We start from the raw sequence: 16,689 nt of genomic DNA, 5'->3' as shown, positions 1-16,689 counted from the left end.
TTGCTTCAAATGCAAGTTCAAGCTCAACAAAAGCCTTTGAATGCCCTCACACAAATGATGATTCCGTCAAAATAGCATTTGAATACACAGTTAAAATAAAACCCTAATCAAACACTAAATCAAAATAGTATTCAGCTAGTAAAGATCTAACTTTTTCTCAAAATAAATAGTAAGTAAGCTTTCCGAGCAACGTCAGTAATGGAAGATCGTAGAGAAAAGGAAGAAGAACTAGAGATTAGAATAGGAAGAAGATCGTAGAGATTAATTTTGGAAGAAGAATGAGGGTCAATTAGGTTCATAAAAGGTAAAGGTAAAGTTTTATGACACGTGTCAATTTGTGAGTCATGTAAAGTCATGGGGTCCACTAATATATACGTGGACAGCGCGTGTATACAAATATTTTTTATAAATCTGGTTTATGTGGACACATTAGCATCTGAGGTGAACTAATATAAAAAATAAAAAAAAGGTTCAGGGGGGTAATAGGACCCCCGCAAAGGTTAAGTGTGTAGTTGAAAATATGGCTAAAGCTTGAGGGGGAATTTGACCCTTTTCTCTTTATTTTTACATACATATCTATTAAAATATAATTATTATCATGACTATATTATCATATTATACGTAAAAGTGAAAATCTATTTTTGAAATAGTGAATTTAACATCAAAACTAATAATTCAATGGGCTAAATTGATGCCCATTATTTTAGCAAAATTAGGAAGAAACTCCGTCATTTGAGGGTAAAAGAATAAAAAAAAAAACAATGAATAAATATCTTACCCAAATAATATGTCTTTTTCATATATATTTAATATTATTGTCTCTTCCACAACTTTTTGTCACTTTTAACTCATAAAATCGTAAGGAAAAATACAAGTGTGAGAATTGATGAATGATTTGCTACAATTTGTTCACCAACTCTTTCTTATGAGGTACCTCGAATTTCGTTGAGTTTCGATCTTAATCAATTTTTTGTAAATAACACTTGAGATTTTTTATGAAGAAGAAGAGTTGAGAACTTAAAGAAGTTGTAGTGTAAAAGTGTGAGGAAACCCTTCTATTTATATCTACCAAATAGTAGTATGAATAGGTTTTTATTGTGCCTTGTCCGAAAATTCACGACCTTTCGAAAAAGTCACTGCTTATCGGAAAAGTCACAACCCTTTGAAAAAGGCACAACTCATCAGAAAAGGCACAACCCTTTACAAAAGTCACAACCCTTTCGAAAAAATCACAACCCTTCGGAAAAGTCACAACTCATTGAAATTGTCACAACCCGTCAAAAAATTCACAACCCTTTGGAAAAGTCGCAACTTATTGAAGAAGTCACAATCATTTAATTTGAAAAGGTATCTACTTTAGATATAATAAAATTATTAACTTAATAAACAAAATAAATTGAGTATTTTTAATTGGGGGTGTTATAGTAATTGAACATTCAAGTTTGGGAGTTCATGCTTTTAAGGTAGTATAGATAGATATAAAAGATAGATAGATAGATAGATATAGATTACGGTAAAACTCGAGTTATAATATGGTATATCCTTCTATATATTTAGTGTCCCTTCATATACATGCTTTTAACACAACGCACTTGGCTGAGGGTTATTAATCACTTCATATACAAACATGATGATCCCACCCCGAAAAACTGATTTTTAATCACTGCATTTTTTGCTTTCACGTTCTTTACTCTTATGGGAAGTTTGTATCTTAAAATAGTGTATTTTTTGTAGTTGGTGAACTTGCAAATTCAAAACCAAGGGTAGAAGAGCAGACTGTTTTGTTCACTATTTCCAATAAGAAACAGAGATAAAGAAAATTCTGGGTATAATGAAAGTTTTACAATTTTATGAAATTATAAAAAAGGGGGGAAATAATTAGTTTGCTTATTTTGATAAGACCTTCTGAAAAAATCTACATTGAGGATGAGGTCAAAGTCATACACTACAAAAAAACTACTTTTAGGGTGTGTTTGGTATGAAGGAAAATGTTTTCCTGGAAAACAAGTTGATTTTTTACTTATTTTCTTATGTTTGGTTGGTGAGTAGAAAATATTTTCCGGAAAAAGATTTTTAGTGTTTGATTTATGAATGAAAAATATTTTTGAGAAATATCTTTTATTTTTACTAGAGTAGAAAATAATTTTTGAAATTGAAAATATTTTTTAAAAACAAATTTAATTTTTTTGGAGGGTGGGGGGTTGGTAGAGGGTGGGTGAGGGGGGGGCGTCGAGGGTAGGAATGAAAAATTGAAATTTTGAAGTTGAAAATATTTTTTTTAAAACAAACTTAAAGTCTTTTTTGGGGGGGTGGGGCTGGTGGGGGGGGGGGGGAAGCGGGGTTCGAGGGTTGGAGTGAAAAAATAAAATTTTTGAAGTTGAAAATATTTTTTAAAAACAAACTTAAAAAAAAATTGGGATTGGGGGGGGGGGGTGCTGGTAGGGGTGAAAAAAATGAATTTTTGAAATTGAAAATATTTTTGAAAAACAAACTTAAAATTATATTTTGGAGGTTGTGGGAGGGGGGTGGTAGGGGTGGGTGGGTGGAGGGTTGAGGGTAGGGTGAAAAAATGAAATTTTGAAATTGAAAATATTTTTTAAAAATAAACTTAAATTTTTTTTGGGGGGGAAGGGGGGTGGGGTCAAGGGTAGGGTGAAAAAATGAAATTGTAAAGTTGAAAATATTTTTTAAAAACAAACTTAAATTATTTTTTCTTTGGAGGGGGGGAGTGGTAGGGAGGTGGGGTGGTGTGGGGGGTTCGAGGGTAGGGTGAAAAAGTGAAATTTTGAAGTTGAAAATATTTAAAAAAAAACAAACTTAAATTATATTTTTTGGGGGTAGGGGTGGTGAGTAGGGGGTGGGTGGGTTGGAGGAGGGGGGTCGATTGTAGGGGTGAAAAAATAAAATTTTGAAGAAAATATTTTTTAAAAACAAACTCAATTTTTTTTGGGGGGGAGGAGGGTGGCCGGGGAGGGACAGTGGGTGATCGAGGAGATCGGGATGAAAAAATAAAAAATTGAAGTTGAAAATATTTTTTTAAAACAAAATTAAAAACAATAAAAAAATTGATAGGAGGGGTAAAAAAATAAAAAATTGAAATTAGAAATATCTTTTTAAAACATTTTTTAATATTTTTTTTGGAGGGGGTGGGGATAGGTGTGAGGGTGGGTAAAAAAATTGAAATTTAAAACAAAACTTTAAAATTATTGTTTTTTTCTGGGGAGGGGGGGTGGTTGGGGGCTGGTTTGAGGGTAGAGACAAAATAAATTAATTTTTTCAACAAAAAAGTAATTGTAATTTGAAGTTGGAAGAGTGTTTTGGAAAATGTTTTCCTTAAGTTTTGAAGGGAAATCATTTTCCTTAAATTTGAGGAAAATAAGTTGATTTGGAAAACATTTTCCAAAACATTTAACCCAACCAAACATGAGAAAATTGGAAAACATTTTCTTCATACCAAACACACCCTTAGAGTCAATAAATATATACATTAACAAAGAGTGCTAAAGTTTTTACTAATTGTCATTAGACTCAATGTCGCTATAGACTTTTGAAACATTTATGAAGAGTGCTAATTGACGCTAAAAATACATATTTAGCAGTAATTAAGCTATTGTTGTTAATTAAATACCGCTAAATATCATTTTTGGTGTTGTGATAGCAGAAAGCATTAAGTCTATAACCATAAGATGAAGAAAGGCAAGCTTAGATCTTACTAATCCAAAATTTCCTTAGGTAGAATATGGAAAGAGTAGAGTTGTTGGAGAGTAAGCAAAAGAGTGCTTGGTGAAACAGTTTCAACTGTTATGTTTTTAACCTCTTGACTATAAATTATGTCTCAAGTGCTCTTAATCCCTAAACACTTTATGCCTTAATTTGGTTCTGAAGTGGGAAATTACCTATCTTTCACAGAAAAAGCTTCTCTGGAAAAATTTACATAGTTGTTTTGGCTTGCTTTAAGATTCTTTTTCAATGAAGGTGGTCTGTTATTAGAGATCTTCACTTGTTTTGCTTTGCTTGATGTAATCTGTGCATATTTGGAAAACATGATTCGTACTTTAATTATTCTAACATGGTTCACACTTGCTTCAAATAAGGTAATTAGTTAGTTGCAACAAAACTGACAACAAAGTTAGTCTATCATCATCTTATATCGTCTCACTTCTAGATCTTAAATCTCATAGTACTTGACTGTATTTAAATATTTGCAAATAAAGTTGTTAATTTTTACTCATAAATTGATTTCCTCCTTCAAAGCCCTAAATCTGTAGGTTTCCATGCTTGAAGGCCAGGGAAATTGGCTATATTATTTGTGTTATGACATTTTTATCTCACAAACTCTTTAGCCATCACGACCAAGGGGTACACCCTAGACGTGACATGACATACAAAACCACTAGAGGCCTCAAATATGTCACTTAGCTTTCATCGTTAAGATAATAGAAAAACGGTAAAATTTAGAACTCTTTTCAACACAATCAAAGTTTTATAAAACAAAGCGGAAGTCTCATACAACTTGTCTCAAAACTATCTAATACAAAAGAGTTATTGGGACACAACCCATACAATAATGTTCAAAACATGAAATGAAAAGACACAAGGAAATGTTGGTCAAATCCTCGAATGCTATGGGGACTCACCAATCTTCAAGCCTTGCTTCTACTAAGATCCTAGCCACGGGGAAGAGAGTGTGGAACGTCGGACCCTATATTTGGATAAGAAATGTAGGCAAGAGTATGCGTTAGTAAAAGAATGTACTAAATATGATAGTTTGCATAAACATCTACATTAACATAAGAGTTAGACAATATAAATCATAAGCATAATCAATGCACAATAATAGATAAAACAACATGTAAGGAATAATTCTCAAGTAACCTCAAAGCATACTTAGACAAGACATGTGTAATCCTCCACTAGTCTTACTCATTATAGTAGGAAACCTTAGCAATCATCCAAGCTCATCACCTATCATTCTCATCTTTAGCTTATCTTTTATAGACATGGAGAATCACATCCTTGTCTTCCTATAAAGGCTAATGGGTAGTCTCCTCTTGTCTTGCTTATATGGTCATGGATACTCGCCTCCATGTCCATCTTATGGGATCACAGTTATTCGCCTCCATACCCAACATCATATGACATGGGTATTCGCCTCCACATCATTTCATTACAAGATTCGGGTATTCACCTCCACATCTTTCAATAAGGGATCATGGGTAATCGCCTCCATGTCCAACATTAGGGAATAAGGGTAGTCACCTCTTACTCTCTTTTAAAGAATATGGGGAATCGCCTCATAGCCTTCTCAATTAGAGGTTAAGGGTAATCGCCTCTGGCCTCATCAATTTCTAAGTCTTTTAGCCTAGATTCATTTTAGGTAAGAAATCCTTTCAACCTAGAATCATTTAATGTGAGAAAACCTTTCACATTCATAACATAAGCAATTCATGTGGGAACTATCCCTTCCACAACAATTACATCAATATTCAACAATTGATAACATAAGTTTTACTCTCAAAGCACTATACCTCATAATCATCATATATGCTTCAATCCCAAAGCAATCAATATCATAATCATCTCATAAGCTTCAATATCAAAGCAATTCTAATGTATCTCATCAATCCTACAAGAATACATCTAAACACACAAATTCTCCTTTCATGTCATCAAATCCAATTATATCAATTTTTCAACCTAGAAACATGGGTTAATCATGGGTACATGTAAATTCATCCTGAAAACATATAATCCAATCAATTCAACCATAAACAATCATAACCCAATCAATTGGATCAACATTCATCAAGACCCATAATATTAGAAAAAAACCCTATTCAAATTGGGGAATTTCTACTTTTCAATTGGGGAATCTTCTTGGGAACTCCGTGGATGAAAGAATTCCATGGATGAAAAACCATCATACCTTACTAACAAAGCCCACAAATGCTTAAGGATTGGAGGGTTGACCTTGATCCTAGCTTGAACTACTTCTTCTTCTTCAAGTTCTAGAGAGAGAAATATTTGAGAGAAGAACTTTGGGATTTCTCTTGGGTTTTGGAAATAATGACTTGAATGGGTGAGTTTTGGGATTAAAATCACATATATAGGGGACCTAGGCTTGGCTAAAACGACATAGTGTTAGTATAATTAAAACCAGAAAAGACCCAAAAGCCCCCAACTTTTAGTGAATTGCCCTATCACCACGTGAGGCTCCACGAGTTGTGGTGGCTCTCACTAGCCGTGGTGCCATCCGTGGTCTTGGACCAGTAGCTTGACAAACCACCCCTAAACCGCTCTCAACCTAACTTATGACTACGCCCTCTCCAACGGCCCGTGGTGGCCTTCACGAGCCGTCTAGTGGCTCGTAGGGAGGGTCTCATTTTGGGCAGACTTGGAGGGCTCACTGCCTCACCTCCACGAGTGTCACCACGACCTGTGGTGACCACCACGAGCCGTCTTGGTGCTCATGGGAGGTGGCCTTCCCTTGGTCACTCACTGCCTAGGTCCATGGGCACCACCACGAACCATGGTGCCCTTCACGGCCAGTGTGGACCTTCGTGGAGGGTACCAAGGTCAATTTATCTAGCCCTTTACTTGGTACTTAACCCCTAGCTTAGCCTACTAGATACCAAGGTGTTACATTAGTATCTCTCATTATACCCGTTGAAAGTCAGAGCCTTTCCAAAAAATTCAACAGAAAGAGTTCTTGCCATATTCCTAATAGTTAGTACTAGGAAAGTTCTTCTGAGATTCATTAGCAGACGTGGAGATGATGTGAAAATTCTTTTGGTAATTTCTTTTCCTTGAATGTTTTTTATTGAATAAACTTTGGAGCCTTTAATTCACAAAGAAAAATCTTCTTTATTTCAAGTTCCACAAATACTATCAACTCTAATAAATAAGGAGGTTTATTAAAGATATAATTTTCATACTTAAACCAGCCGCAAAACAAAGTTGTCCCATATTGTTGGCCTTAAACTGAATTCGAGCCTCCTAATATTCCAGCTTATCAGGGTTGACATAACCATGTATCTCTGTGGCATATATGTAACACCCCGGAAACTAGTAGACTACAAACTAGAGCTAAACGTATAGGTTAACGTCAAGGAAAGAGGGCAAGAGCCAAGGAAGAAGGGCAGGGCCAAGGCAAGGGGCCAAGGGTTGCCCAAAATTGGTCAAGCCACTGCCCACCATAACCATGAGGGTCCTCACCAACCATGGTGGCCACCACGACCCGTGGTGCCACCCATAGTGGTGAGGCAGTAGCCCAAAAAACTGCCCCAAGGAAGGCTCCCCTTCACGAGCCACTTCACGGTCCGTGGGAAGGCTCGTGGGGTTTCCTTCACCTTGTGGGGGCTTGTGTAAATTAGCATAGCTACTGGTCAAGGGACCACGGGCACCTTCACGGGCGGTGGTGCCCTTGATGGGTCGTGAGCTTGGTCGTGAGGCCTGAGCACCCCATTTTAAAGTGAGGGTTATTTTAGGTAATTCCTTTTTAAGTTAGTATTAAGTGAGTTCGTTTTCTATAGTTTTAATACACCTATATAAGCCTTTTAAATTCATTAACCAACCCATTCACTTCATTATTTCCCAAAACCCAAAAGAGTTCATCTTATCCAAAATTTCTCTTTCTAGAACTTCAAGGAAGAAGAAGAATGAAGTTGGAGCTAGGGTTCAAGAAGCTAGGTTTTCTTCTCAAATTCATTGGAATTCTTCACCAAGGTATGGTAGCTCTTCATCCATGGGTAGCCTTCACCCATGGAGCCCCTTCAAAAACCCCTATTTCAAAGTAAGAAATCCCAAAAGCTAGGGTTTGACTTCAATCTCATGGATTCCTTTCATATTCATTTTTTAATGATTGAATTATGTTTGTTTATGGACATATTGATGATTTTATAAGATCTTAAGTTGAATTCCTCAAGAATCCATGAATTCCCCTATTTTCCCAATTTGGATCTTAAAGTTTGGGTATTGATTGATGCAAGAAGAATATAATAGAATTATGCTTTTAGTAATTGATCTATTTGAATTATGTTATCATCCATGCCTAATGTAGTAATTCTAGATGTGTTTATGGAATATGATCTATGGTCCTTGAAGGGAAATGTATGAGAATTATGCATGATTATGAAATTTATGTATATGCTTTATGAACACATGAGAGTAAAGTGATTATGATTATTATCTTGTTGTCTATTGTTGAAAGGCTATTCTCAATTACACACCTATGAATGATGAGGACATGTTGTGAAAAGTTTTCTCACAATATGATGGTTCTTAGGTTGAAAGGCTATTCTCACCTATTGAATCTAGGAGCTATCTTATGAATGATGTTGGATTGAGCGTTGATATATTCTTCCATAAAAAATAACTCAAGTAGTGATATGATAAGTACTCCGTGGGGATTAATGCTTAGCACTGAGTGGATATTGATATGAGATGAAGCCCTCACGTGAGTTGAGGTAGGGTTTCTAGTAGCAATCTCTTGAGATGGATGCCCATACGTGAGTTGAGGTGGGGTATCTAGTAGCGATTTCCTTGTCCAATAACTATGTGCCCTCATAGGTTTTTATGTAGTGGATCCACCTAAGCTAAGTTAATGGTTCTACCTTAGGCAAGTAGGACACCCTTTTTGGTGTGGGTAACATCGGATACCATGTTTAGCTCCGTGGTCTATGTCGGTTAAGGCTTACCCCCACAATGAATGATTATGAATTATGGCTTCTCAAGAAGCTCTACTTCGTGTGGGTGGGAGTATGGGATCTCATTCAAGCATTGCACAAGTAGAATTTGAGAGTAGTTATGGTGTGTTCCTTTTATGTTATGATGGTTGAAGAAATAAAGTATGCTTAATGTGGATTGTTGCTATGAGTTGTTTTCCTTGATATGACTTATTAAAGGTGAATGCTTCCTCGTCTATGAGTATTAACTAAGGATGAGATTAAAGAATGGTGAGTATGGTTATGGTGGCCTAAAAGTGGTACTTAGTATGGATGGAATTATGGGATCTTATTCATGCATTGCACAAGTATGACTTAGGGTTACTCATGAGATGGTTCTATTATGCTATGGTGATATATATGTTGAATATGCTTATGACTTATTATGCTTTTACACTAAAGTTCATGATGATTCTCAAACTTAGTAAAGTGCATGATTTTCAACTAAAATGTCCTTTTTAGCATGTGTTCATGATTTTATGCATGGCTATCATACTTGGTACATACCAATATTTTCCTACATTTTCCACAAGTGTAAGGTCCAGAGTTTGAGGTGATCTTCATTTGGTTCAAACTTGGATTCGACTATTCTCCTAACTTGTGGTGAGTCCTCATGAATCGAGGACGGATGTGTCATTGTAGTTTCATTTCAGTAGTTCCATTTTCGGATTATGTTGAAAGGATTGTGACCCTATTTTGATTCAAGTATTGTAATAGATGGATATAATGAGACAAGTCTAGATTTCCGCTTGCTTTTATAAAAGACTTCGATGGTATGGATTAAAGTTTTAAAATTTTGGCATCATTTCTTTTTATCTTATGTTATTATATGCTATGGGGCTTGTATGAGACCTTTCAGGGTTGAGTATGTCTTGTTACATCGAAGGGGTACCCCTAGGTCGTGACAATATAAGTATGTCAAAAATTACATTTTATTTTGAACAATTTTTCAGGTTTTTATAAAAAGATGTACTGCAGGGTTTAATCCAGCAGAGGAGGACCTACCCCTTTCTAGGAACATCATTACTATCTCATCTAGATTCTTTTCGAGGCAATCCATATATTTCGACAAATCAAAATTATTCAACTCTTAATTATTGCCTAAAGTGGTTTTACCTTCAAAGAATTCCAACAAATATGATACTAGCCTTTTCCTTACCTTTATCTATAATCCCATAAAATACCCGGTAAAGCATTTGCACAGTTTACTTTGAATTCTTTGTTGGTTTGACTAAGAAATCAGGCAAAAAAAAACATGATGATGCTTTATAAAGGTTCTAAAAACTCTTAGCACCATTTAAACAGTTTGGCAAAACTTTGTAAATGAAAGAGGTCTCATGTTGTTTAATATGTTTATGCTGCAAGTTAAAATAAAGAATAAGTTAGTCAAATATATATCTCTTCTTGGAATGGGTAAAGCAAAGACAATAAGAAGGGTAGCAAAGTTTGGCAAATTATTTCTAATTAGAGATGTCTCAATCGATGCAATGTGAAAGCCTTAATTTTAATATTCTCTCTGGCGTATATTCTGAGACATCATTGAATAGAAAGGATCATACATTATTACAACAAACTAACAGAGATGAGTGTGTGTATTGTCGGTAACTCTATCAAGTACACAACAAATTCAATAAAATGTGAGCCAATTAGGGTAGTTCGTCCGCGCAAAGTGCAAAAATTAACCTAATTCAAATAAAATACTAAATTGATCTAATATTATATCAATAAAATATTTTAAAATTTGTGTCTAACAATTAGTGGTCGTGATGACTATGGATGTGGATTGGGAGTGTCAATTTGGGATGGTATTTAATGATGATATTGATTATGGATAGTAACTTATGGTATATTGGTTGAAATTAACACTGGTTAATTGTGAACTTTTGTGGTGGTGGCTGATAATTAGTAGTGGAATGATACTGATAGCTAATGTTGGTGGACATGTGTGATTGATGATGACGATTAACAATATATAATGGTGACTGATGGTGAAAAATATTGATAATGATTATAGTGGATGGAATAATGGTTGGTGTTGGTGATTGAAAGTGATGGCTAATGGTGATGATGATTGATTCTGGTGCTTGATGGTAGTGGTGGTTGGGCTGAGGATGTTGGTTGTAGACGATCGCTGGTTGTAGTTGTGGCTAAAATGATGGTTCTGGATGGTGGGTGAAAGTAGATGGAGTATCAGTCAACTGCTATCTAATTTGTAGAAATTTTTAAATAAACATCGTGATGATATTATGACTTTGTTATAGATCTTAAAACAAACAAACTTAATAACTGATATTTGAATGATTAAAATTGTAATTTTAATTGAATACAAATAAATAAGGCATAAATAATAATGTAATAACAATTTTATTCAATATAAAATCTTTTAATAGAAGGTAAAAATAATTATAGTATATTTCTTACCAGGAAGACAAGGGCTAAAATATTATTCTAGCACAATGGCATTAGACTGTTATAACGGGTCAATATGTCAGAAAAACATAATGGGATCATTGACTTTAGTTATCTTAATAAAAGTTAAAAAGAACAATCGAAAAACATTTTTGAGTGAATATTATCTTTGTTTTTGTAGTATTTAATAGTATGTCTTTTAATCAAACAATGCTACAAATTATGTACCAAATGTAAATACTCAATCAACTGAACACTATAATTATGAAAAAGAATTATCTCAATATCTACCAATATATACTCTTTAACTTAGAATAAAATTAAAATACTTTTGGAATGACTTTTAATAAGTGCACGTCAAATGTACACGGTTTAATAATATTTATACAACTTTTAAAGTTTTATATAATATTGAGTTACGGTACAGGCGCAAAGCCCATAATCTAAAATAATAGTTATATAAATCAATATGCCTTTAATTTATTATAATAAATTTTCATATTATATTTGAACTATTTTAATCTATTATCTATTGTACTTAATAATATACCATCCATACAATAATTTATTTATATGTATTTATTACTAACTGAAGTGGTACACACGTGCAGAGAATGTTTACTTAACTAGTATTTTTTTAAGGGATAATTATACAGAATGACAAACTTATAATCTAAAATAAATGGAGTAGCTATTGTTTGATTTAATTACGCTTTGTAGCAAACGTTTGTCAGTCGCCTCTCTCCCTCCAAATTCTCGCTCGCTCGCTCCCTCTGTGCTCGCCTCTCTCGCTTTATACAACAAAATTGTATAAATTGCATTTCTGTTTGTATAAAGCGAAAGAAATTGTATATACACATGCAAATACATATATATTCGTTTTATACACTTATAATTATATAATACGAATATTACCCTGCCCAGTTCTCTTTTGTCTTTCTCTCTTTCTCGTTTTATACAAACACAGAATATACAAATATAATGTATAATTCATGTTTGTATAATGTATAATTTATGTTTGTATAAAACAAAAGAGAGAGCGATTTTTGATATACAAATATTTTTGTCAACGATTTATAGAAACGAGAGGCTAACAACAATTTATACAAATGGCCTGCCAGCGAAATTATACAAATCTGAAGAGGAGCCAATGAATTATACAATTGCTTCTTTTTGTATATATGTATAGCGAAATAGACATAGTTTTCAATTGTATATGTATAGCGAATTATACATATATATGTTTGCTATGGATCGCAATTATGCAAACTTTGTTTTAACATACAAATATAATTTTTTTATCTGCTATATGTGAAAGTTGCTCTTTTTTTAAAAGATTAAGTGAGTCCCTTGTTGGAATACCTCCAGTTCCATATTAGTTTATTAATAGTCTTATTCAGTTCATTTATTTGTATTGGGCTTGACCCACATATGTAATTATGTATTGGGTCCATTGTATGTACACGACCCATATATTGTAGTCTATAACGTTGTAATATAGTTCTAGAAAAGAAAATTTGAATAAAAAATATTCTCTCCCCTTTCTAAATGTCGGTGCAACCCTAGCATTTCGTCTTCTATGATCTTAATTTTTTAGGTTCTCTAATTAGAATCGTCTGAGTTACACTGTACTTCTCAAGACCGTTACTTCATCCGGCATTGAAGAATCTCGGTATCATCTTTTCTCAAAGTTTTTGTCTCTCTTAGGGTTTCTGCAAACATGACTTCCACTAAGGAAATTCTTACTCCTCTCTTTAATCCTAATGATTACACTCATTTGTGTCATCCTCTATAGGTTCACACCACTGACCTCCTAGGGTCTTCTTTGGTCACTGATGATGTGATGGCACCTCTTATGGTAGTTGGCGTAGGTCCATCTTAATTTCTCTTTTTGTTAGGAATAAACTTGATTTCATCCATGGTACTTCTTAGAGACCTCCTCCAAACTCTCCACTCCTTCGACAATGGTAGCGACGCAATGATTTAGTTTTCGCATGGCTCATTAATTTCATCACTAAGGAATCGAAGTGCCATCTACTTTGAGTTTGCAAAGGATATTTGGAGGGAATTAGAGAATAGATATGGGAGGGTTGGTGCTGCTAGAGTTTTTTAGCTCAAAAAGACTTGGATCATACCTCTCATGGTTCTTCTACATTGCTTCCTATTTCAATAGAATTAAACAACTTTAGGAGGAGTTAGGGTCTATTTCTCGACACTATAGAACTAGGTGCACTTGTGGAGGTAATCTTAAGTCTAAGGAGGAACAAAGGGTGTATCAGTTTCTAATGGGACTTAATGAAACATACCTCCACGTCATGGATGATCTCATGATGAACCATATCCCTTCCATAGACACAATCTACAATATTCTTCTAAGCGATGAGAAACTATGACATCTCTCTACTACTTTTCATTTCATATCAGAAGCCACTTTTTCCAATGTAGATGCTTCTACTTCGTATAACAATGTGGGTTCTAAACATCAACTATACACTTCTGGACCCTCCAAACAACATTAAACTCCTCCCACTACTGGGCCTTCTAAGCAATCATAATCTTCCAATGGTCAAATTCTCGACTTCAACAGTACTCTCCCAGAATTGACTTTGACCCAAGATTATCTCTTTTCTGCAAGTATTGCAAGAAGTCTGGTCATACCATTGAAAAGTGTCATGGTCTTATTGGCTACCTTGCCTTTTTTAAGTTCACGAAGAACTCTAGTCTAAGGAAAGTTGCTGCAAATGTTGTTGACAATCTTTGTAGCGGCACATCTCCTTTTTAGTTGCTAGATTTTGACCAAGATTCAAATGTATTTGGGATATGCAGGGACCAACACTCTCAACTTCTGCTATTGTTGCAGAATACTCACATTCATACCGACACTTCCCACTCTCTCATGGCTTTTGGACACTCTAGGGTAGGTTAGTCACCCATAGTGTTTTACTTAAATCTTATATGTTCTCACAAGTGAATTGTTCTGTTTGGATTATAAATGCTAGCGCTTCTGGTCAAATGACATTTCAAAAATCACTCTTTTTATTCAATCTCTCTCTGTTCCTTGTCTTGTCTCTCTTCCCAATAGGTATAAATCTGAGGTCACTAACACTAGTTCTTTAACTTAATTACGAATATTTACAATATTGGATAGAAGCTATGGAAGATATAAAACTATTAGAACAATTAATGAAGGAAAATTTATATATGTACCAAAGAACCGAAGATATGTTATATCTAGAATATATCATAAATAATATTAATGAAATGTTTAGATTAAAACAATTATCAGAAGAATATTACAACAAATATTATTACATATTACCATGAATTTAGTACTACCTAAAAGTAATATTAAAGAGATATCAAAATTAAGACACTTAGTAAAAAGATATTATAATAAAATCTTGAAAATAAGTTACTCACCTACCACACTACCATCTACCACACTACCACTTTCATAATCTTGACTGCTGGCGGACGTATAACTATCGTCCGCAGTCAACCTTACTTCGGTACAAAGGATTGATGTGTCACGTTCCTAACCATAGGATTGCTCCACTAGAAAGGTCGGGCATTCATTACTACGTATATAATTACCAGCATCTCCGCTTTCCCTGCTCTGATATAAGTTGAAATTCTCAAAGTTGAGAGTAAAGTATAAGTAAAATGTCAGAGATTGCCTCCTCTTCTAGGGTCACTCTCTTCATTTATTCAATGCCTTGGAAGTAATAAAAACTGATAAGAATGTTATTGCAGATTACTTATCAAGATAAAGCTACTCAGACTGAGACTGAGGAAGAAGATACAATTGAAAAACTACTCAAAGCCATTACTACACTTTGTATAAAAGTGGACAGTATGGACAACGAGATACAAAAGCTAAAGACTAATGAAGATAATCTGAAGTCTAAAGCTAGTCAGCAGCATGACTATAAAAATGCGGAGCTACGTCAACCGGAAGACGGAAAAAACCCAGAGTTGATCTGGGGTTGCGGTTTAAATAGGTTTGAATTTTGTGGATGTTTTCAATATAGGTTCGTGTGATGTAATTATATGTCTTTTTCTCATTTTGATTTTGTAAACTATCTGCGTATGTAGATGTTTGTGGTTCTATGGATACATGTCTAGGTGTCCTTTGGGTAAATGGTTTTGCAAATAGCTGGTTTAAGTTAGCATTTTTATGTTGTTTATCGCTAACTTGTTTGCTTGTACCTGCAGCTGTATTTAAACAAACGTTATGGGTTTTAAGGAGTTTCCCATCGTCTCCTTTTAGCTCTGGGTTTTTTCCGTCTTCCGGTTGACGTAGCTCCGCATTTTTATAGTCATGCTGCTGACTAGCTTTAGACTTCAGATTATCTTCATTAGTCTTTAGCTTTTGTATCTCGTTGTCCATACTGTCCACTTTTATACAAAGTGTAGTAATGGCTTTGAGTAGTTTTTCAATTGTATCTTCTTCCTCAGTCTCAGTCTGAGTAGCTTTGTCTTGATAAGTAATCTGCAATAACATTCTTATCAGTTTTTATTACTTCAATTGTAAATGTAAAATTTAATATATTTAATACCAATCTCCTTATTTCTTTTGTTGTTACCGAATCTTGTATTTTTCTTGTTAGCCACCATTTTACTTGTGTATTATCTGTCCTTATAATAAATTTGTTATATACAATATATGGTTCAAATGATAATAAACACTTATATACTGAGTATAATTCTTTTCTATTTATTTCCCATTTTATTTATGTATTATTAAATGTTCCTGAATAATAGGCAATGATGTTCTATCGTAGTGTCATCATACCTGTATTTTAATATTCCTCCATAACTTTTTTCACTCGCATCTGATTCTATTATATAAGTAAATTTTTTGTTTTCATCTGGAAAATATAACTTAGGTAAGTTTTTACATAATGATTTTACCTTTTGTATTTGTATTTGGTCTTTTTTATCAAACTGGTATTCTATATCTTTCTTTAATTTTTGTTGTAATGGTTTTAAATTCTCTGCTAATTTTGGTATGTATTCTCTTACTTGATTTACTAGTCCTAAGAACGATTGTAATTTCTTTTTTGTGTCTAGTTGTTCATTTGAGTTAATTATTTTTTGTACTATATGTGTTTGCATTTTTATTCCGTTTTTATCAATTTGTATTCCTAAGAATTCTATTTGATTTTTCATTATATCAGCTTTCTTTTTACTTAGACTTATACCTGAATATTCTATTATGTGTATAAATTTTTCTAATAATCTTATATGTTCATCTTGTGTTTTGGAATATAATAATATATCATCAATGTACATTACACAATTTTCTATTTGTTTAAAGTAATTGTCCATAAAGTGTTGATATCTACCTGGTGCGTTTTTATATCCAAATGGTAATACATTCCATTCATAAAATCCTTGTGGTACAGTGAATGCTGTTAGTTTTTTAGATTCTTCTTCTAGTTTTAAATCCTGATTTACAATCAAATTTGCTAAAATAATTATATCCTTGTATTTGTCTTATCTTTAGTATTTTATTTGGTATTGGATAATTATATGTTTTAGTTTTTGCATTTAA

This window comes from Solanum verrucosum, unplaced genomic scaffold (genome assembly GCF_900185275.1).
Source record: "Solanum verrucosum unplaced genomic scaffold, falcon-dt-bn FXZP01000867.1, whole genome shotgun sequence".
NCBI classification, from domain to species: domain Eukaryota; kingdom Viridiplantae; phylum Streptophyta; class Magnoliopsida; order Solanales; family Solanaceae; genus Solanum; species Solanum verrucosum.
This window is presented reverse-complemented; position numbering follows the sequence as displayed.